The sequence below is a fragment of the Stegodyphus dumicola genome, chromosome 5 (genome assembly GCF_044657685.1).
Source record: "Stegodyphus dumicola isolate Sdum_Otavi_A_Nest chromosome 5, ASM4465768v1".
Lineage (NCBI taxonomy): Eukaryota > Metazoa > Arthropoda > Arachnida > Araneae > Eresidae > Stegodyphus > Stegodyphus dumicola.
This window is the reverse complement of record NC_140772.1, coordinates 213,430,053-213,452,861: the sequence shown is the minus strand read 5'-3', so window position 1 is coordinate 213,452,861 and position 22,809 is coordinate 213,430,053. Positions and strand designations below refer to the sequence as shown.

Genomic DNA, 22,809 nt, shown 5'->3' with positions numbered 1-22,809 from the left:
CTTACCCTCTTCTTGTCCTACCGAATAAAACTCATTAAGTAAAACTAAATGAAGAGCATTAAGAAATGACAGAGAAAATGAAAATAACATAACTACATAGAATTTTTTTTTATAAATGAAACGAAAGTCTTCTTCGACTCACAAATGTCTAAAGGTTAAAGCTGTGTATTTCGTTTCTCGAAGTAGCAATAGCTATTTTTTGTTTACGAATAGCGAGTCAAAAGCCAAGGTTGCGCAATCATCAGGATGTGATGCAAGTGTTTTGGTTTAGGTAGAGCATTTCGACTAGGTGCATTCCCTTTGTTTACACGTGTTTTGTTATTAAACAAACGGGCAGAAATTAATGTAAAGATTGTGAAATGAAAAATAACTGGAAGAGGTGAGTTTCATAGGTTGTTTGAGAATTAAAAATGTAATTAAATATTTATATCTTGATAAAATGTCACATGGTCCAGATGTCTTAGAACATGTCTCTATCTTTTGCTTTATATCTTGAAAGTGCAAAGTTGCTAAAGTTTTTCTGTGCGTGTGGCGAATAATATAGTTGTTTTCTATATTTTAAAGTGACTAGGAAGACGTTTGCATTTGTACTTTCTTTAGAAATATAGCACAGTTCTTGAAGAAATCGTTAAATCATCTCAAAATATTTTTAAAAATGTAATTTATTCGCTTCCTGTGAAGTATCTGTGCTGTGTGAAGTTGTGTATCATAACAAATTGCGTAGTACAAAAGGAAAAATTTAGGTGTTAAGAGAAGTATATTCTGTTATGCTGATTTCTGAAAGAGTGGGATTTTTATGAGAAAAAGAAATTATGTCACCATGGTTTCCTTTAAAGTTTAGGAAGTTTCTATATCCTATGTTATGTTTATTAGGAAAATCTGGTACCTTAAAAGTGATTTCATTTGATATCTGAAAATTTTATGTAAGTAATTATATTTAGCTATTTATTGATTCAATATTAAATTGCAAATATGTTCATTTTGTAACTTCAAGGGCAGAATATAAGGAGAATAGTAATCTCAATTTTAATGTTGAATTTCATATATCTTAAGTAATACATGAATTAATGTTCATGTGATATTCTGTTAAAAAAATTTTAAATTATTCTGTTTGTAATATGTGAAAATTTTACATTTTAATTTTTTGCTGTTAATGAGATGAATTATTATTTGAAGTAATTGTAATATTTGATATTTAAAATTCCAAATAATGCACAATATTTAAAATTGTTGTCATGTGTAAAGTTTGCATTTGTTACTGCTTCGTGATAACCATTTTGGTACCTAACTGTGTATCCACACTCTCAACGAAAAGTTGTGAATTCATTGACAACATTGAACAGCATCCAGATGTTCATCGGTAACTTAAGACAGAAATATTTATTTTGTTTTTTAACGTCTTATTTTAATAATATATCTAGTGCTGCCAATTTTTTTTAACATTCTTTTTTTAGCCCAAAGGCGTAATTTGCCCATAAGAGCTATTTCATTTTGGCACATTGCATTGGTTCATTATATATGGCATTTAATTTTTCGGTTTTGAGGGCCATAAAAAATCGCCAAACTATTGTTGATGCCAGTGCTGCTAAAAATAATTGCGGCAACCCTAAAGCAAGAAAGGAAGTATAATACTAAATAACTATTTAAGATTGATATTTTAATTTAGATGAAAGGTTAATTTCATATAATACTTTTTTAATATTATAGTTTATATAAAAAAGGCTAAACATGATTGAATGGAAGCATAAGTGTAAATAACTATTTCAGATCATTATTATAATTTATATAAAAATTGCTAAAAATAACTGAATGGATGCCTGTATAGCTATTTCGCTACCGAGTTATCGCTAAAGCATAATTTCATCTCGTCTGTTGTTCAAACATAATTTTCTATAATGAATGATGCTTTTTCTTTGAAACAATTCTCGGTAAAATGCAGAATCGCCCACTTATTTGTTTGCCGCTTTTTTCAAGGGTAAAAACAATTGGATTTTTGTCAATTTTCTTTGACTTTTTAAGTAAAAATAGGTCGATGTGTACATAAATAAAGTCAAGAGGGTGCGCAATACCATTTTTGTGCAATTCTGGGATTTTTTTTTTAAGTGAAAATAGGTCGATGTGTAGATGGATACCAAGTATGTGCAATTCTTAAAAACGCGTCAAGCAGTGGGTGACTCTGCACTTTACCCAAAATTCTATTGCAGACTTTTCGTCATGGGCAATTCCCAAATTGTTAAATCCATAGGATATCAAAAAAGGATTTAAAAATTAAAAAAGTATTTCAATGGAGTCTTAATATAGAACTATATAAACTTACGCAATCTGAAATCAGCGCGTACGCTAGATTTGGCATGCTGTTACATGGGCGCGTTTGCTAGATTTGGCGCTTTTGCGCATACATTTTCGCTGCAATTTTTTTAAGGTCCCCAAAACGGCATAGTACCGATTTTTCAAATTGTTGCTACCAAATATTAGAGCCCTGCATTATATTTAAGGAAAGTAAATAATGAAGAATATGCATGAAAATATGTATGTTTCTCACACTGTGAAAAAACAACGGTACCTAAGAGACATAAAATTTTGGATAACGTAGTCCTCCACTCGTTTGGGCATCTGGAAGCCCAAATTTGGAATTTGTTTTATTATCTACTTCATATTTTATAAAATTTTAATGGATTTTTAATTAACAAACTCAATGATTTCAAAGCGAGCAATGGCAACATTGTACGAGAAAAAAACATTTTTATCTCCAGTACGTGATACTGTGTGTCGGGAATCCTAAAAACATGCTGTTTTTAAATATTTTGTGATACTGTTGAATTGAATTTTATGTGGTTGAAGTGCGAAGAACATGATATTTAATAAATAAAGCTAACGCACAAAACATTTTTTTTTAAAAAAGGCTCTTTTGGGTGATTTTCTTTTTAAATTTTTTTATCGTATAAATATATATATATTTTAAAAATTAAATTTCTGTGCATGTTTACCGTATGTTCTGAAATAACCAGTTTAACCCTAATATTCAGTTTCTAATACAGCTGAGTTTCATATATATTTTCTGGATAAAATTTTTAATTTTCGAAGTCTACTGTTTTTATATAGGTATATATTCATTTTAGTTTTTTTTTTTGGTTTTTTTTTTGTTTTTGTTTATTTGGGTAACAAGTATAAATGCAGCCAGTTAAGCAAGAAAAACGAATGTAGCATTAAATGTTATGCTCAGTTAAATGTGTTTGTTAATTGGGTCAGTAATTTTTGTATTAATGAAAAGTCATCGCACAATTCTTCAAAATATAGTATTGTGAAGTAACTATTAGTTCAATTTGAATTGTAATAGAAAAATGTCAGATATATTTTAAAAAGGATCAAATTCCATTAAAGTAGTAGTTGTGGAATTGGAACTGTGATAGTAATTCTTTGAATGGAAAATTTTTCATGGTGATAAGATTTATTGTGACTTGTAGCATACAGAATCAGTGTTTCCAATTACACCATGAAGAGATGCATTAAGGAAGAAGAAAATTCCTTACAATGTAACTATTTGTTGATATGCTGGTGAAGCCTATCCAAATAATTGTAGTATTAGCTGTCATGTTGGGAAGTACTGTCATGTGGCAATTTTGATGGAGAGATAGCAGCTATAACATATGCAATTGATAAATTAAAAACAGCTGAGATCAAAATACAGCGGAAACTCGAGATGCGAGTTTAATTCATTTCAGCATTGAGCTTGTATAGCGAATTTCTCGTATCTAGAAACGAACTTCTCCATTAAAAATAATGAAAATCCAGTTAATCTGTTTTGCACCCAAAAATATCAACATAAAAATAAATTTTTCTAATAAATAACACTGGTAAATAATATAACCGTAGTTCAAATTTTTGATAGCTTCCAACACCGACCTTAACTGCTTCTTGTTAATCCGCACCAACAAACACTTCTAGGAGTTTTGGACAGTGCATGGAAGTAACGGTAACTCTTTTGCCTACACCAAGTTTCTTAATTTCTTCCTTCTTCTTCAGAATAGTGCAGATTGTCAATGTCGAAAGGCCATTAAGTCTTTGCCATTTCCTTCACTCTTACACCACACTTATGTTTATCTATGATTTCTTTCTTAATTTCAACGGCCATGGTTTTCTTCTTTTTCTTTTCTGCACTATCTGAGGCAACAATCTTTTTGGGAGGCATAGTGAAATAATTATTTTCAGGTTAAATGCAATAAACAATTAACTTACACACGCACAAACATGTAGATCAAAGAACATCGAGTGATTTGACGAGGGGATTTCCTGAGTTGAGCCAGATCTTGAAACGGCACCACGCATACCAACAGCCTCACTCATTGCTCATTACTCGACTCAGTGCTTGTATTTAGAGACACATTCTTCTCTCATACTTTCCTCGTATCTCGAATTTCTCATATATATAGAGGTGCTCATATCTCGAGGTTCCACTGTATTATGTTTTTTATTGGTTCACAGACTCCTATTTTGTCAGGTACCCGTTCTAACTATAATGAAAATGCTGAGGTTCATTCTAGTAAAATGAAACTTTTGAGCTAAGGAAAAACAAAAAGCATTGCCCTTCAGTGGATTTTGAGCCATTGGGATATTTTTGCAAATGAGCAGGCAGGCAGACTTGCCAAGGTTGGATCCTTTATGGCCCAACCTGATTCCTCTTTGCCATTGCATAATACTAAAAGAATTATGTATAATATAAAATGAAAAATAAGCAGAATATCCTTATATGTTGATGCAGGAGTAGGTAAGAAGTGGAATATCCTGCTCAATAATAATAAAAAAAAAAAAAAAAATCCCCAGTTCCTTACCTCAGGCTGATAGAGTAGCTTGCTTAAGTTTGATGACCGGTTATGTTTATTTACAGCAACATTAATATTGAATTGGAGTAAAGGATTCAGCTTGTTGCCCTCTATATCATCAGGGTGATATGGATCAAGTGATCAGGGTGATCAAGAACTGCCTTATTAGTTTAATGTTTATAACAGACAAGACAGTCGAGGCTAATTTTTACCTTTGCTTTCTGTATACGCTCAGCATTTTATTGGGCTGCTCGTTGCCTAATGGCTGAAAAGTAAAAAAAATGTGGGTATATAATTTAAAAGGGAAAAAAAAATACACTTTGTTGATGTGTGGATTTCCAAGCTGTCTGACATATTGCGTCCAAAAAACTTTCTAATTTAGCGCCTATTATTCCAGTTCAAAAGTGTGTCATTTCTGGCAAATGTTATTTTGCCATGTGTAGTATGTTCATTGGCAAAAGGCTGAAATTGTAATGTCTTCATGAAATGGGGGCATGTAATTACATGTGTCCAGAAGTTGATGGTCAGGAAGAAGAGCTGTGAATGAAACACTTAGATTTTTAATCTGAAGTGCTGCAGTCTACCAGATCAACTGAATAGGATATCTTGTATGCTCATCTTTGTTATTACTTACCAATCATATAGTATATTTATGGCTAGTATAATGACATGCTGCATATGTAAAACTTATTTTGCATACTGTAATCTAGGATGTCAAGATATTACAGTAAATGTTTCAAGAGGAAATGCCTGATTTGTTTTTAGATTCAGAGAGTATGCTTGAATATTTTCTTTAACTTTATGCTGGGCTGCACAACTTCCTGTATTTATGGGATAATAAACATTGTAGGCATTTAAGTTATTTTGTTCTCTCTGAAAATGCATGTATGCATCTTCTGTTATTTATAATCTTTGCTGTCAAGGAATACTTATTGCATCTCCTCCCAAAAGGAATTCTTTTGAATTGTTGGAATTCATTCTCTTCTGACATGAATAATGGAATAGGTGATTAGACAGATTTCTAAAAGAGGAACAGAATCATTTGGTTTGACCACAAAGCCTAACCCTGACTTTCAAAAGTACCTAATTATGAGGTTAATTATGCTATTCTGTTTGAAAGCTGTGTTGATGGTAATGCAGCATAAATATTAACATTGTAGTCTTTGTTACTTGGTATTAGTAGATGCAAGTGATAAATTACAAGATCCGGTTTAGGAATTTGCAGTGCTTTTGGTGATAAATCAAAATTTAGTATTCTCCTCATAACAGAAATAAAATTATTTCAACATATTTTATAAATATTGAGCAGTATTGCTTTGTGTAAACTTTAGTTAATTTACATTTTAGCTATAGAATTTTAATACTTACTTCATTTTGTAAAAGCTGCAAACTTTTAATGAAAATAATAATAATAATAATTCTGCTATGAACTTCTGTTTAGTGATACATCACATTCCTAAGTCATTTCTAAAGTACTTTTTTCTCATTTTACTTCAATTTCTTTCTCATTAAAATTCCAATATTAAGTAGATTTTATTAATGTATATGAAAAATAATGAAAACAGGTAAAAGTTGATTAAGGACTAAGCTTCAAGATAAAATATATTCATAGATTTTTTTTGGCTCTAAATTCTTTGTCATTATCCCAAAATTAATAACACTGAATAAAAGAAATGCTACAAAAATAATGTATCTCTATGCCATTTTTTGAAAATGAAAGGTACCTTTGTCTTCATGACTTGGCTGGAAAACTTGCCAAATGAGACTCTTTTGCAAAATATCATCAGTACTTATTATCGTATGTGATCATGTGCTTATTATAGTATCATGTACTCTAGTGTACTTATTATAGTACTGCAAATTAGAGATGGATAAAATAACTGTCTTATGGAATCATATCAGAGCTGAATTGATTGGATCTTTTCTGTAACTCACTGCTTACTAATAATAACCTTGATGAGTAAGATCGAGAACTGGATCAATAACAGTAAGTTCTTGGCTGCCCCACCCTGTGAACTAAGCACACTATGGTTATCTACTCCCCCTATGGATACTTCGTGGAGGTTCAACCTCCACTATTACCCTTCCAGGAGAGCAGCGCATTACCTGGATAAGACACCAGGCAGCACTGGTCGTCAATTGCTCCTGCCAGTCGCATGGGCGAGCCCATCGCAGTGGGCCTTTACCCAGCAAACTGGGGGGAACAAGTCTCCCGGCTACAGTTCCACACTGCTCAGAACATGCCAGACCCCGAGGCCGGCCAATAAGTGACCTTTCCTAGGGCCTTCAGAACCACCAACAGAACCACCATGGATCAATAACAGTATGTGAAAATGAAGCAAAGAGAGGAATGAATCGAACGAGGAATGGACTCTGAAAATCTGACTAATTTATCCTCTTCCTTCATAGGCTGATTTCTTTCAAGTGTAATTTTGAAATTCACGAAAACTTTCTTTTTGCCTCAAACTAATAATGAAATTCTGGGATAAAAAGTTTGGAATACGATAAAAATTAAACTCTTTTTTAATATAGGAGGAATATTTCTTTCTGCCCTAAGAGAGTAGTTTAGTTTTCCTGGCAGGCTGTCAATGGGTTGAGCTCTGTAAAGGAGCTACCACTCAGTTTTGTCGAATCACTGCTCAGCAATTGTGTAACATGAACTCGTTCGTTTCTCGATTTTGAGTGTAGAATTAGCAGAATCTGATGGCCAAATCCTTGAAAGTTATAAATATGGAGTATTTAATATTTATCTGTGATAGGTAATATTTTGTGTATTCTGTAGATGTGTAATAGAGTTGCATAATATTTGTTGCGCTCTATAAATGTGTAGCAGGCACATATAATGTAGATGTGTAATAGCACTTTGTAAGTTATCTAGTATGTTGATTATGTATATTTTAAAGCCTATTGTGAAAATGTCAAAATGTCATTATAAGCAACAAGTTGTCACTCTTTTTTTTTTTTTTTTTTTTTTTTAATTTTACAAAATCTGGCAAATCATTGCAGAGTGTATTGCAATTGACTTTTGTTTTTATTATTGCAATTGACTTTTGTTGTCTTTATAACAATGCTGTCATTGTAAAGCTATTAAAATGTGTTGCATACAGAAATAGTGTAAACGTAAAGTACTGGGTTTTGATATATTATTTATAACTTTAATGAACTTTTTTTATTTTTTTATTTTCATTGTGTATTTAGATCTTCAGTTTCTCAAGTTCAGAAAAGATTGTATGCTTTTAATTCATGAACAGCGATGACTCAAACTCTCAGCATTAATTCTTCAGTGTATGAAGGGAGGAGAGCTATTTGTTGGATGAAAACTAGATTCCCCCCCCCTCCTTTCGAGCAAGGAATGTGTTAGAAAAAAATATTCCATTCATTTGTTGTGTTGCGTTCTCCGTAGCACTTTTTGTGTTTGTTTTTAGCTATATCACGAGTTCTCAAGTTTTGTGTAGTAAATGTATTTTGTTTTGGATGTTATTATGAATTAAGAAAACTATTTGGCTGTTATTTTGTCTATTACTACTCTAATATAATATGTGTCCATCGGAGTATTTGTTCCACTCTTAATAGCGATTAAAACTATATTTTCGTAACAAATCTTAATGAGCACAGAGCGAGAGGATAAAATACGGATGAACCTTGCTGTCTTGAATACGGATATCATAACTGTGCTGCAAAAATGCTTGCGCGATTTGGACGGTTTTATTTTAGAAGTAAGGGTTACGGATTTTTGGGTGTCATTCCAGACCTTAAATTGCGCCGGTGCTTCTTAGTTTTGGGGATAAATCATAATTATAGCCGGAGTGCACTGGGGCCCTAAATCAGAAGACTCCGACACTTTTTTTTAATGTAACTGAACAACAATTAAAGAAGAAATCTGATCTCGAAAATTTTATTTTTAATAATAAATTATTTTGGCTTTTTTCCTTTTTTTAGGATTTAAATTTGCTTTTTTACTTTTCTACGTATTTGTTAAAAATTAAATTTAAATGTGTTTAAATTAAAATCTCATTCCTTGCAGCAATGGCACAAAGAATATTTAATTAAATTTGTATTTAAATTTCATTTTTAAAATTAAATTCAATTTATTCTTATGAAACAATTATATTAAAAATTGTTATTCTAACTTCTGAATGCATGCTTCTCTTTCCGTGGGAAACAAAGCCTTAAATGGAGGTCGAGAATTTTAAGGAAAGAGAAACCCCCACCCACATGTCAAAGGTTTATTTGCCAGAAAGTACAATGAATTTATGTTAGTGGGTAAATTTTTTGTTCCAACGGTAATGGATTGTCGAGGTCCAGTACTGTATTTTAATTATTTACAATTTATTTAATAAATTATTATATTTTTGTTTATATCTTTACATTTTATTAAATTTTAATATTAATTGTTTAATTATTCTAACCATTAATTATTTAATTTTATTTAACTGTTTAATTATTTATTTTTGTTCTTCTTTCCTGACAGTTTTCCATAGAGCTCCGGCACTTCCAATTTTAGAAATTAAACCTTCTGTTATTCTGTTATCAGTATAGAGCATTTTATATTTTTTTTTCCTGCGCTTATATCACGCCTGAATTTCAGCAGAAAAATTTTAATTTAATAACAAATAAGCCTTAGAAATCGATTCTATCTTCTGAGTGCATGCCTATCTTTTCCTGAATAACAAACCCTCTGACGGTGGGTAAGACTTTCAAGGAAAGACAAGTTCTTCGTTTACATGTCTAAGGCTTCTGCACGAAGTGCAATGAATTCATACGAACAGGTCAAGTTTTCGTCCTCGAAAGTACTAAACGTGATCACCCTGGTCGTGCACATACAATGCTAGTAACTCCTTTTAAGGAAAGACAGGCATTTTGAAATGATGTAAATAAATATCGGGGTAGAAAATTGTCACTCGTACAGACCCTTACGTTTCTTACGTCGTTATAGGGTCGGATTCAGGGCAAGTTTTTTTCCTCGTCCCATTTTGCTTGACAGCTAGAATTATATCGGCAGAGGATCGCAGTTAGACACTGTTGAACTCTTTTCTCTTTGTTTTCGACGCTACACTTCTCTATTAAAATTTCCGTCCTTACTGCCATAGTATTTCTAGTATTCTCTCTATTTTGATTAACGACACTTCAACGGTTTTACCTTTTATTCATTGGTATGTTGGAAAAAGAAGAGTCTTTTCTGTCATCCCTTGTTCCTATCATCTGTCTATATGTCATATTGTCTGTTTCTATCAGAACTTAATAGTGTATTATACAGTATATTCCAAGCTGAAATATCACCAGAGTCTATATGAGTTATTTACTAGTTTTTGGGACCTCTCAGATGGTATAGTAATTAGTATTATTAGTAAAATTTACTTATTTATTCTTTCCTCGCAGCCATCTATAAGGCTTCGGCACTTCTAATTTTAGAAAGTAAGCCCTGGCTTATGATACTTTATGAGGCCCTATGGCGCAGTGCAGCAGCACACAGATCCGGGGTTTGATTCCCGGCTGGGCAAGGTCGACTCAGCCGTCCATCCCTTGATTTCCATCACTTGGGTCGATAAAATGAGTACCAAGTTCGCTTGGGGACTAAACACTGGGGGTCCTGCGACAAGCTGACCATTTGTTACTGCTCAGTTCCCCCTTTAATAAGAGGAGATTTGTATACAAAATGAAGAGATAACTAGCAGGTTTTTATCCCCCCCCCCCAAAAAAAAATCACAAAATTATGGTGTGAGTTTTTAACTTGTTCCAACTTAAATATATGTTTCCTTCTCCCGTATATTTTGAAACTTACGCACCCCGGGACCCACGGTCAACAAAGCAGATTTCGGGCACTGCAGGCCTGGCTCATTAGGGCTGTTACGCCACTGAGTTGAGTTTTTTTTTTTTTTTTTTTAATGATACTTTATAACCTTCCGCCGACGGCTTAATTTCTAAAATTAGAAACGGCGATCAGGAAAAAGGAAAGATATAAATATATGTGTATGTGCAGTTAATAATTAAAATAACAAAATATTTGACTAAAATTTAATTAAATGTATAGATAAATGCAAATTTAATGATTAAATTGTAATGATAAATATTTAAATAAAAGAATAAAATATCGGACCCCGTCATGTTTGAAACTCCGGCTGGAATAACAATTTCACTCAAAAACTAAGAAATACTAGGCAATTTCCGGCTGAATTTAAGCTCTGTATATGGTGTAATGTACTAATGTGTTATTTTAACTTTGTAATAACTATGAGCATCACTGGAAAGAAAGTTAAGATAAAAGCCGAGGTACTTTTTTGACTTCCTGATGAACTTTTGTAAACTGCGGTTAAAAACTTTGCCTTTTTTTTTTTTTTTTGTAACAGTGTTACTGCTCATTTCCCCCTTTAATAAGAGGAGATTTGTATACAAAATGTTAATACGTATGTATTCCACAACGTTTTTGAATATTGCATGAATTTGAACGTTGTATATAGAAATATTTCTTATTGGAAAGCGGAAAAACTGTTTCATTCCACAGGTTGTTTACATGGGACATTTTGAAAGAATAATAATTTAAAAGTAGAAAAACGATATTTCTAATTTCAAATAATGAGCTGTTGCCAGAAATTTTTATTTAAAAAAATTCTTTATCGAAATCGTTCAAAAAATATGTAAACATCCGCAGCAGCAATGCCAAAACGTAAGTGGACTTTTATGATATTTTTCCGTTTCGAATTAATTCTGCATGGAGACGTTTGCACTTATTTAATGAAGAAAATATCTAATTATTTTAGAATCCCTCTTACTAAAGCACCAAATTTGCAACAGATATTTTCCAAAAATAAAGGGACAACAGTTTCTATTTTGTCAGGAGGTGATAAGAAAATTGATTTTGTGTGTAATCTTCGTCGATATTAATTAGTCATTTTGTAGTTAATTTTGTAATGCAAATTGCCGTTTACGTAGTTACTATTTTGATGCATTACGAAAATATTTTAACATTGTCATGGTAACTAATTCATATTGCGCTAGAAAATTCTGTTCTTTGCCTTTACTGCCTTCATTGTAGAAAGTTTTTAATTGATGCAGTATTTAATATACAACAAATGAAAATTGATCAGTCTGTCATTTTAAGTGTGCAGATCACAATTACATTTTGCAGTGTAAGCACAGAATTTCTGTAAGGATTCATTTTCGATTTGATTCTGACTTTTCGAATTTATATTTACCATTTAATGATCACCGATCGAATTTGGATAAAATATCACGTGACACATGAAATGATGTCATCACTTTTAAGATACCATGTTTTGATCATAAGGTAAATATTATTTTTGACGTGTAAATTTATTTGTTTATTGTTTTATTAACTGTTTGTTTACTGATCATGAAAGAGTTTTAGGAATTTGTAATCCAGTTTTTTTTCTTAATAACCTTTTTAGAGTGTAATTTATGCCTAAAATGTACTTTTTCATTGTGGCTAATAATATGTTATTCATAGCATGTTTGATATGTTTGACTGTCATAGTTAAAATTCTTATTATTCTGTTGCATCTGGATGTTTCTTTTAATCAAGTTTTGAAATTAATCGAACGTGTTTATATTAACTTTTGCAAATGCATTATTTTATTTGGAAGTTTCTTTGAAACATCATGTGATCAAATAGCCTAAGAAATATTTCGGAATGTGTTAAAAAAATTCCGAACTACTACATATATAGATTAAAAATTTATAAATACGATGGATATCAAAAGTGTTCGTACTCTTAAAGAATTTGTAGAAAAAGCACTGTAACCCGGTATTGAATTCGAATATAAAGCCCAATATTTTTTCATATCATCTCCATGCGATTTTGAATAAAAATAAACTTTTTTCTTTTTTAATACCAACTTGTTTTCTTTTTTCTAAAATTGTAAGGAGGAATAGATAAAACACATCACAAAAGTGATCATACACCGAAACATTTGCATAAAATTTCATAAATAAAACTATCGTCAAGAAAAGTATATTATTTTTAAACCATACTTAAATTTGATTAAGTATCTTTCATGTTAATCAAATTCTATAAATTCAAATTTCGTACTGTATTAAAAAAATATTTTTGATCTTAGGTGATTGTTGATTGTGTTTTCTTATTAATTTATTTCGGTAATTTCATTTCGATATTTTCGGAAATATTTCTTCAACTTAATTGGAAATAAGTGGGAGAAGAAGAGTGTCTGTAACAAATTACGAATTTTAAGTCTTCACGAGATTTTGTGAAGTTTTGTTTACTAATATCTGGGTGTTTAGAAAAGGATTACTCTATCCTATTTTCTAAAATTGAATTTTAAAATTCTTAATTTGTCATTCAGCTTTATTTTAGCATCGTACTAATTCAAAAATAGACTTAACATATTATTACGGATTTAACAAACATTCTCTATTCCTAAAAAGCAAATTTAAAGTTAGTTACAGAAGAACTTTATTTTCTTTCCCAGCTGAAGCTGCAGCTAAAAAATTGAGCTGCAAAATAGTATGAGACCTTGTTTCACTATAATGGGGTGTTACTCACCCATGTGGTTTTTAAAGTTTGCTTTTATGCTTATTCGGTTATTTTACTTTCAATTGTGTCATAAAAAGTAAAACATTTGACTTCATTGCTCCTATCATTCTTTGTAATGTTTAAAGAAAACAGTGTCCTTTAAAATCTTTTGGAACGGAATTGCAATTTTGTTTCTTTGCAGAATTTCCTAAAAATACTGCTACTTCTCTATTTTAGGCTTTTGAATTTGTTTTTAACTTTACAGCAGTTTTCTTTTGTGTATTAAAATGTCTAGCAAATATCGATCTGCACTTTGCACTTGTGATAAAACACATCGTTTCCGTGCGAAACTAGACAAACCATGTTCAAATTTCACTCTTTCTATTCATTCTCATGAGTGCTGTATATGTAACTTTTCCCATTCTAGTCGGAAAACATTCTTTGCTTTATCAGTTGCCGAAGTTATGTAACTGTAAACACTGAGAAAGCTCATTTAGTTGTCTGCTTTTGGCACTTAGCCAAATCGAATGTTGCAACTACTAGTACCCAGCTTGGCGCGTCCTCCATATCAGCTGACTTATGCATGCATCACGCCAGTCAAGGCCGTTCAGATTACTGGAGGATGGTTTTAGAACAATTTTACCTTTTGCTTGTTTATCAAGGTTGCAACAGTCTGACTGCTGCTGAATAGCTGTTATGTCATTTTGTTGTGAAAATATCACGCCTACGTTATCCTTAGGGCACAGTAAACGCATACTAAAAGCTTAGGGCACATTAAACGCATACTAAGTCTGGTAAATTATTTTCTAAAGATAAAAATGATCAATATTAAATAAAAGTAATTAAATAGGGGGATTTTTTCTGTCTCCAGGTTAGAGTAGGTATTTATGGTAAAATAACGTGAGGGCTGACTGATTGGGGTAGGCTATCTTTTTAAAAGGGTTTTTATATTGACTTATATATAAATCGGGCTTATTAAAAACCGATGGATAAACAATTACAAGGAAAAATTAGTTGTAATAAAGATATAAAATCTACTTAATCTGTTTGAAGAATGAAAATGTCATGTTGTCATACACAGAGTCATGCACACAGGCAAAGCACACTAGGGCTATCTGCCTAAGGAAAGGGATGCCTTCGTGGAGGACCTTTCTAAGGAGAACTGTCTCGTATACACGTTACACATGGGGAAAACCACGAAAATTTCCATGTAGCCAGCCCGTAAGCCTGAAATCGAACCCAGGTCAGACCTCCCAGTGTTCAGCGATTTTACCGCTCGACCGCTGGTGTGCCTATGCATTTAGAGAACTAACCCACCAGGGACCGAGTAGATTGAAAGTTATTATCAGCCAGTTTCTCTGTCATAGACTTCTAAGCAAGCATTTTTTCAGAAGCAAACATCTCGAACATTTTGCCGCAATTGGTTAACTAAACGAAGCAAGCATATCAAGAATTACATTAGCTAATATATATATATATTTCCGGGCATATTCATGAAAGTCGGTTATGTAATAACAACGAACGATGTGTACGTGTATTCTTATAAACATAGAAAGTAAACAAAACTCACTCTCAGATAAATATCTTCCATATCATGGAAGTAAAAATCTCTTGGACTAGACGACTGAATGACGTTATACCAGAAAGCACTTTTGAAGGATGTTCCGCGACAGTTTAAAGTAAAAATCAGGCTCCTAAAATTCAATGAATGAACTCACGTATTACGTGGATAAAATTGCAATTTTCGGTAAGTGATCTTTTATTTTCATTACCTCAATAATTTTTTTTTTTCATTTGCTTCCGAGTTATAGATGATGATGGCTGGCTAATTTTGAAATATAAAGAGAGTATGCAATATCTGTTTGTAATATACGTAAAATATGATTAGAACCATCAGGTTATCGTTAATTTTCCACTACGTGTGTTTCTTCTTTTTGTTTTTGTGAATATTTCTAACGCAATTTTAGTATTATTGCAAAATGCATTAGTTATAGTATTGCAGCTACTGGTTTCATAAACGAGTAGAATATGGAACTGAGGGCAGAATATAATTTAAAAAAATAGGCTTAGCCTTTTTAACGCTGCTTTTTTAATTGTCGTATGATTATTTAATATCCGATCACCGCTTTTTAAAAAGGATTTGAGTTGCGGTAGATGAAATAAATAAATTCCTTACATGGTTGAAGAATTTGTGTGTATGTGGGGGGGGGGTGTGTGTGGAGTGTTTCAATAACTCATTTTGCTAATTTTTTTGTATTGTTTCATATTTTGCTGTGTATTTAATAGATAACGCGTTTCTCGATAGTATTAAATATCTTAATCGAAATACACTGGTTTCCAAAAGTTAAGTACATAATACAAATTAGCAGTTTTTGAAAGCATAGATGAATTTGAGTGGCTAAAAATCGCTGCGGAGCAGATGTGTTATTGAATAGTTTGAGGAGTTTTGTATAATGTTGATATGAAGTGTTTATAAATTTCGTAGGATAACGCATTGAAGCAGAGCAGTTAATCAGAAATGTCGTTCTTTTCTTTGGCATTGAGCAGTTGGTAATTTCTTGAATGTGGAAACAATTCCAAACAAGTCAAGCAGTTCTTTGGAGACCTGTGCCTGATTGACCAAGGGACATCTTTATGATGTGACCTTTATGAAGATTGACGTATTGCTATAATAGCCAAGCAGAATCGACAAAGGATCTCCACAGCTGTTACATCCACGGTTGTAACGTCACTTGGGTAAGACAGTACCTGCCAGTACTGTGTGAAGGCTAAACATGAAGAGACTGTCCATCCGAGTACCAAGTGTTTGTGTTCCACTGATTGCCCAATCCAGAAGGACAAGATAAAAATGGTGTCGTCAACAACTTGTAAGGTCCACTTGAAATTCTAAGTTAATGTTGGAAGTGAGGAACCTAGGAACTGATAAGCGAATAATTGCTAGAGTTCGAAGACAGGAAACAACAAGAGAGAAGGGTAAATAACCCTTTATTATTTCTATAAGATTTAAAAAACTCCGCCTGGGAGTGAACAAATAAAGTCCGCACTTTAACTTAAAAGACTAAGAATTAAACTAAAACTAAGATTAACTAAGTAAGTATAGCCAAAGCTATCAAGGTTCAATGAGAGTTGGCCCCTTAACCTATTTTACTACGAAGCTTAGCAAGGGCCTGAGTACGGCCGAGCGTAAAACAGCTTTGAGAGAGAGAGTGGCCAAAAAGGCAGACGCGCGTAGTTCAGAAACTCTGTTTCTCTCTCTGTCTCAGTAAGTAACTTCGTGGTTTAAATACCGCTCCTTCTCATTAAATATTCAGTAAATTCCAAAACTACGTTCTGGCCGGAAGTAAAGAATTGAAAGGTTGAAGTTAAGAATTTGACAGGAAAGGAACTTTAACTTAAAATTTAACTGTTAATAAAATTAACATAATCCTTACAAACTTAGTTGGACTTTCTGAGATTGGTGCAACGTCTTGTTTACGGGCGAGTCCAGATTGACCTTGAAATCAGATGATAAGAGTGTAAGGGTCTGAACAGAACGAAGCACACAGCATCAGCATCAGAACGATATGCACACCTCTGTCGAACATTTGCTTAATGAAAAGAACTTCCTGTTTTGTCCAGAGACTGATTGTTACTTACAACTTTGAGGAAAGGTGTTGCGGAAATCCTCTGGTGCGGTTTCCGGACACAAGGGACGTCGTAAATTACCCCTTTCCATTTGTGTGAGCTTATGTGGTGAAAGACTTGAAAGAAGACTCAACCAGGGTCGTTGCTGCATCCAGCGGCTATTGTTTTGTATTATGGTTGTAATGTTTTGATTATTTTACTTATTAGTATTCAAGAAATTAAGTTTTTGAAATAAATATTTAAAAGACAACTGATCATTTCTTTTCATCCAACACGGATGTTCAGACGTTACAACATCATCGAATATCCCGCAATCAGAAGTGGCAGCATGATCTTGTGAACTGGAATTTTAATAGTATACCTTGCCCAGCTGCACATCTGAAGACGATTTTATTTTGCTGTATCGGGATGAAGTCTTATGCTTACTTGAGATTTTGCATAGCAGCAGATGGTCCAGTTTCCTCTTTGTGGAAGATAATGTCCATTCTCACCGAGCCAACATTGTTAGGTATGGAGTGGCCGTAGTATTCTGCCTACTTTAATCCCATTGAAAATATTTGGGATGCCATTGGGCGTGATGTCACTGCACCTTCTATAACAGTCTCAGCCATTTGGAAACGGTCCTAATGGAGGAATAGGCGTTGATAGCATCTGCTATGGTTGATACTTCATTGAAAGCATGGGCAGTCCCTATAATGTTTATGTAAAGATCCGGGATGATTACGTAACTTATTAATGCAACTTTTGTTCGATTGTTTTTATCTTTAACAGTTTATTTATGGCCCAGTGTGACGTCATCATATACTTTACATGGACCTTATAAGAGATAGACTAACCCAGTGGGCGGGGCGCGCGTCACCCACATGGCCGCAAGAAAGAGTAGGGACGATCTGGTTTACTTAACACTGAAACCTATAACGTTTGAATCGCATAATTGTTTTTAATTATTAAATGTGATACGTTGCATAGTGATGAGATTATGAAAGCCACAGTTTTTTCCAAATAGGATTTAATATATCTCATTAAAGCGCTTTTTACTGCATTTCGCGCATTTTTTTCACGCGTAATTCTTGTACAAACATCTTTACTTTGGTAAAACGGTAAAAACTCTAAGTACCAAATTTATGAACTTAATTTTGCGTACAAATAACGTAAAATTAAATAAGATTGATAGTACGTGACGCTTTGAAATAAATAAGGTAAAATTAAAAAAGATCTGATAATTTTTTTAAAAGTTTAATGACCATTTTCAAAACTATAATAACATTACAAAACAATGATTTATTTGATTATATCATCATTAACTTATTAACATTAAAGTGGAATATTTATTTTAGTAATTTATAAAATTCGGAGCATAAAATTTGCTGAGTGTAATGAAGGGAGAAAAAAAGGTAAAATAAAATCTAGAAGCACTCAGATTTTATATTACGCCCAAAAGGAAACTTTTTTAACGTTTTGTGTGTTATCTACTTTTATTGAATATCAAGTTCTTTGCCCGTATACCACTTACATTTGAAAACAGCATATCTTTAGAATTTCCGCACTGGAGATAAAACTGTTATTTTCCGTACAGTGCTCGCTCTGAACTCGTTGAGTTTTTTAATCAAAAATTCGTTAAAGTTTTACAAAATATGAAATAGATTAAAACAAATTGGGAATTCGGCTGTCCAGATGCCCATGTTCGGGTGGAGGATTACATTATTCAAAATTTGATGGCTCTAGATACTGTAGTTTTTGTCACAGTGCGAGAAACATACAGATTCTTTATTATTTAATTTCTTTACATATAATACAGGGCGATAATATTTGGTAACAATAATTTGCAAGGAGACACGGACATTTATAGTAAAACAACGCAAAATGCTGCTTCGGAACTAACAGCCTTTCTAAGCTACTGCCCCTTTGGGCTAATAAATTAAATTAACAGTAAATAAATAAAAAAAATATTATGCAGAACTAAAAATAGATTAAAAAAATAATCACTATACAATACAAGCAAAATTAATTATTACGGTTAAATACAATTTTAATATTAGAATTAAATGTATAAAAATTTTTAAGGAGTCAAAAGTGTTTATCACTATGATGTATTATGAAATATAGTTGAAATAAAATTTCTTTATATAAATTGTGCTATAATACTCATCTATAATTTTAAAAAAAGCAGCGCAATTTAGAATTTTAAACAAAACTTTCAAAAATTCATTTTTAAATATTTTAGTATTTTTTATTTATTTACACCAATAAAAAGCATAAAAATTGCAAGAGAAAATTGCTTGTTTGAAATTTTCTATTAGTTCAGATTTAAAATATTATTTTCTAAAAGTAGTAGTTACAAATTTCCTAACAGCATAGGAAAAGCTAAAAAAATATCCAGCCCTGAAAGCATGCAATAGCTTTATAATTATTTGGAACGTTAATTATGCTTGATAAATATGCTAAATTTTTAAAAATCAATTTCAATTTCAAAAATATCGAGAAATTCTAATTTGTGAAATGAGGCGCTACAACTAGCTTTTTCTTGACAATTATACAGGCTGCAATAGGCAACCACTGTTAAATTTCTGCAAGTCCGTCCCTACTCCTCCGGATATGATCAAGGTGACAGCCGGGAAAGCCTCAGACGAGGGAGAAAACCCATTTGGGTTAGTCTATTTCTTATAATGTCCATGATACTTTAGGGAAGTTAAATATTGTTTTCACCTTTGTACATAATGCTTAAACACATTCGTTACCTTCATTTGCACTCCGATGTTAATCAAAGCTTAACTTTTCCATTTTTGTTGAGTTTATTGTTGCGTGCTTAACTTTCGGAAGCTGTTGTATATTCATTCTTGAGCAACCAAGAGTTACAGGCGCAGAATCCCCGTATAATGTTTTGATTTTTTTGAGAATTTACAAGTCATTGGTTATTACAAAGGTAATTCGCGCATTTTTGGGCGATTTTCATTAAACAAATGACTGAAATTAAGGAAGCATCAAAATATTACCTGACAATACTGCAGTTAGAATTTTATAAAACTCAAATTGGCTCATTTAAATAAAATAAATGGTCATGCCTATTCCGTGGGAAAACATTTCCATTTTTCAATGCATAAATAATGTAGGAATCTTGGAATCACAATATGTAAGTGAGTTATAAACGATATCATTGGAAACCGAAGGAAAAAAAAAAAAAAAAAAAAAAAATCGCAGCTTCATTTTCTACAGGAAATAGAATGTCAAGTATTTATCCAAAAAAAAAAATTGGTAGAATTAAACCTATGACGGCTTTAATATTTCTGTAAGAGTAGCTACTTTCACCAGCTTTAAAAACATTTGTTTCCATTGCAATATCACCAGCTTTAAAAACATTTGTCTCCATTGTGAATAAAATAATAAAGAATTAAATATAGTCTCTAATTTGAATAAAATGATAAACACAAATTTAAGCCCTCCTCAGAAGGAGGGGGGGGCGAAGAGTGAAGAAAGAAAAAGAACTCTAGTAGTAAATGCGTTGTCAACGTTTCTGAATGCGGCTGAGCTTTTCAATTTTTCTTACCCATTCCCAGTTTTAAAAAATTTACATCGAATGCAGCATTTTCACCAGTTTTCATCGATAGAAAACAGCTTATTTTTATGTGTTGCTTTTTTTATCGATGAAAACTTTTACTGCATACCTCAGTGAAAACTGTACAGTAGACTCAAAATAACTTCAAACTGCACATTACCATCCCCTTCCCTTCTTTTAACCATTAAAGGTTCCAAAAGGAAAGATAGAAACCATGTGTAGTTCAAAAATTTGTAGAAATTATTATGTGTCATTTCCATGAACTGTGGACTTTCACATAATGATGGCCTATGCTGGTTCAAATTTTACGGAAATGATTATTTGATTTTCATCGAAATTATAATTTTATAGCAAAGTAGGCGATACTTGTGTAGATTATGTATTACGTATGGAATTTCAAATATTTTTTATTCCATTATAGGAACATGGGACAGAAATTTTCTGTCGCCATTCTTGAAAGAGAAGATCCAATTAGTATCTATACTGTTAGAAATTCCTAACAACCAAACCATATGGAACACCCTCCTCCTCCAGAAATGACATTATAAACAATTTTCTTTTTATTATTAAAAGACTGTTAACTCAAATCCGTGAGAATGTAAAAATTCAAGTACTGAGAATGTTATTTAAACGATTTCTAAGTTGTTTAATTCATTGTTTCTCAACCGCCGGTCCACGAAATATCCAGCTATCTCTCCCAAAAATTGTGCCAGTGGGTCGAATTATTAAACTTACCGGTCCGCGAGAACGTACCGAAATATTTTACCAGTCCTTAGAGCAAATCCAGTTGAGAAACACTGGTTTAATTAATATTTAAAATGTAATTGATTGTTATTTAACAGTGTAATAGTAACTTTTCTTCGTGTTTCATAATGGAAAGACTTCTCATAAAATAGTTAGGGCTATTTGTTTCCATTCATCTTTTACTTTGTAGCGTCCAGTCTTGGTAAAATTGCGCTTAAATGAGATCGTTCTAGCAAGTCAGAACAGTCCATAGATTGAGATGTCAAGGAACTCGCGGAAAAATGTGAAAAAAGTATGCATGCAATATCTGTAGCAGTCCTTGTATTTCCCCAAAGAAGCTTCTTAAGTGTGACTAGTAGCTTTGTCGTGATACAGTTGTACTCTTTGATAAAGAAATGGCATATCGGTCTTGGTGTGAAGTTATTATTTGATAAAAAATGGAATATCAGACTTTATTAATGTCATTAGTTTATTTCAACAGTTTTTTCCACTTTTCTTGCTTTTAATTACCTATCGTAAAGAAACCTGCAGCACCTCTTATTGAAACAAACTTCTCTTACATTGTTGAAACCTGGTTTGTACTCTCTCTCTCTCCTTTTTTTTTTTTTTTTCCCCTGCTCGTTTTCAATAGTAAATAAACTCTCCTGTCCTTCCCGCAGTCGTGTAGGAAAGTTTATGATTCATGAAAGGTCACAGTGTATTTCCATTTATCTCCTGCTGAACGGTGTTTATGCAAGATTCTAAAACATATTTTACGTTCAACATGCCCCCGCAAAAGTCGGTAAACTTTTTTTAAAAGTATTTTTAAGCTGTAAATCTTTGTTTATTTTATTTATTGGTGCTTCAAGTACATTAAAGCTGATTTCTGGTTGCGGATTATCTCTTATTGTCAGAAGTTTTGTTTAGAAACATTAAAAACAATAAACATCTTTCTCTGGTATTTGTCTTTTTGACAGCTTTTCCCTTACTGATTAATAATACTTATTTTGTATTTAAAAATCTACATACCGTACGTTTCCCGATGTTTTTGGAATGCGGAATAAGAATATTTCTCTTCAAAAAGAACGAAAATATATCCTTTCATTTACAGCTTGTTTACGTGAGACATTTAGAACAGCAACAATTTTCAAGGTAGCAGACGATATTTCTTATTTCAAATTATAGGCTGTTGCAAAAAATTTCTTCCACCGCAACTTTTACTATGTTTCATTTTTTTATTCAGATCGTTTTAAAAGTGTCTTTATACGCCTTCCGTATTTAAATAATTAGATTCAAGATATGCGTGAAAGCCAAAATTAAATAAAGCGAGACATCTGCGACCAAATGTAAACAAATAAAATAAAGTCAAACTAACCATTTACAGTCCAGAATATGTAAAACGATTAACATGGGCAGCGTGTCGTACATTTTGGACAGAACAGAATGAATTCCTATTGAGATGGGAGATAGAACTGTGCCAGATCAGATATTTTTCTGTGCTATTAAAGCCTGAGCTTAAAGAGCAAAATGTCGAGTAAAAATGAGAAGCAACAATGGGCGAAAATCAGTTATGATAAGGAGCATACGTCGGTATGATGATT

The 22,809-nt window shown here is 32.4% G+C and overlaps 1 protein-coding gene across 1 annotated transcript in view; it reads left to right on the top strand.

Moving 5' to 3' along the window:
* Nucleotides 1-225: 225 nt before the first annotated feature.
* The window catches only part of LOC118195677 (uncharacterized), a 63,830-nt gene continuing 41,246 nt past the window's right edge, over nt 226-22,809 (top strand). The window contains exon 1 of the mRNA XM_035367005.2: nt 226-379. The gene's annotated coding sequence lies outside the window, so the exon portion shown is untranslated. The remainder of the gene's footprint in view (nt 380-22,809) is intronic.